At 35.6% G+C, this 2,092-nt stretch overlaps 1 long non-coding RNA gene across 1 annotated transcript; it reads right to left on the reverse strand.

Moving 5' to 3' along the window:
- Positions 1-472: 472 nt before the first annotated feature.
- On the reverse strand, positions 473-1,708 carry LOC121860901. The gene is made up of 3 exons (XR_006087945.1): positions 1,124-1,708; positions 841-1,082; positions 473-572 (listed from the first exon to the last, which is right to left on the reverse strand). It is a non-coding gene; the product is annotated as an uncharacterized LOC121860901 (long non-coding RNA).
- Positions 1,709-2,092: the final 384 nt, after the last annotated feature.

Raw genomic sequence — 2,092 nt, forward strand, 5'->3', positions numbered from 1 at the left:
CCTCACACCTCAATGTTAACAACAGTGATACATACATAATGCCTCACACCTCAATGTTAACAGATACATACATTAATGCCTCACACCTCAATGTTAGCAACAGTGATACATACATTAATGCCTCCACCTCAATGTTAGCAACAGTGATACATACATTAATGCCTCACACCTCAATGTTAACAACAGTGATACATACATTAATGCCTCACACCTCAATGTTAACAGATACATACATTAATGCCTCACACCTCAATGTTAGCAACAGTGATACATACATTAATGCCTCACCCTCAATGTTAAACAGTGATATACATACATTAATGCCTCACACCTCAATGTTAACAGATACATACATTAATGCCTCACACCTCAATGTTAACAACAGTGATACATTAATGCCTCACACCTCAATTTTAACAACAGTGATACATACATTAATGCCTCACACCTCAATGTTAACAACAGTGACATACATTAATGCCTCACACCTCAATGTTAACAACAGTGATACATACATTAATGCCTCACACCTCAATGTTAACAACAGTGATACATACATTAATGCCTCACACCTCAATGTTAACAACAGTGATACATACATTAATGCCTCACAAATGTTCAATAGGCACATTAATGCCTCACACCTCAATGTTAACAACAGTCATACATACATTAATGCCACACATCTCAATGTTACAGATACATACATTAATGCCTCACACCAATGTTAACAACAGTGATACATACATTAATGCCTCACACCTCAATGTAAACAGATACATACATTAATGCTCACACCTCAATGTTAACAACAGTGATACATACATTAATGCCTCACACATCAATGTTAACAACAGTGATACATACATTAATGCCTCGCACCTCAATGTTAACAGATACTTACATTAATGCCTCACACCTCAATGTTAACAACAGTGATACATACATTAATGCCTCACACCTCAATGTTAACAACAGTGATACATACATTAATGCCTCACACCTCAATCTTAACAACAGTGATACATACATTACTGCCTCACACATCAATGTTAACAGATACATACATTAATGCCTCACACCTCAATGTTAACAACAGTGATACATACATTAATGCTCACACCTCAATGTTAACAACAGTGATACATACATTAATGCCTCACACCTCAATGTTAACAGATACATACATTAATGCCTCACACTCCAAAACAGATACATACATTAATGCTTCACACGTCAATGTTAACAGCAGTGATACATACAGTAATGCCTCACACCAAATGATAACAGTGATACATACATTAATGCCTCACACCTGAATGTTAACAACAGTGATACACACTGTACATTAATGCCTCGCACCTCAATGTTAACAACAGTGATACATACATTAATGCCTCACACCTCAATTTTAACAACAGTGATACATACATTAATGTGTCACACCTAATTATTAACAGATACATACATTAATGCCTCACACCTCAATGTTAACAGTGATACATACATTAATGCCTCACACCTCAATGTTAACAACAGTGATACATACATTAATGCCTCACACCTCAATGTTAGCAACAGTGATACATACATTAATGCCTCACACCTCAATGTTAACAGATACATACATTAATGCCTCACTCTCAATGTTAAGTGATACATACATTAATGCCTCACACCTCAATGTTAACAGTGATACATACATTAATGCCTCACACCTCAATGTTAGCAACAGTGATACATACATTAATGCCTCACACCTCAATGTTAACAGATACATACATTAATGCCTCACATGTCAGTGTTAACAGCAGTGATACATACAGTAATGCCTCACACCTAAATGATATCAGTGATACATACATTAATGCCTCACACCTGAATGTTAACAACAGTGATACATACTGTACATTAATGCCTCGCACCTCAATGTTAACAACAGTGATACATACATTAATGCCTCACACCTCAATGTTAACAGATACATACATTAATGCCTCACACCTCAATGTTAACAACAGTGATACATACATTAATGCCTCACACCTCATAAAAAATTACCTTTCTGTAAAACATTTAATAATTGACTAGA

Source organism: Homarus americanus, unplaced genomic scaffold (assembly GCF_018991925.1).
Source record: "Homarus americanus isolate GMGI-L3 unplaced genomic scaffold, GMGI_Hamer_2.0 scaffold52806, whole genome shotgun sequence".
NCBI classification, from domain to species: domain Eukaryota; kingdom Metazoa; phylum Arthropoda; class Malacostraca; order Decapoda; family Nephropidae; genus Homarus; species Homarus americanus.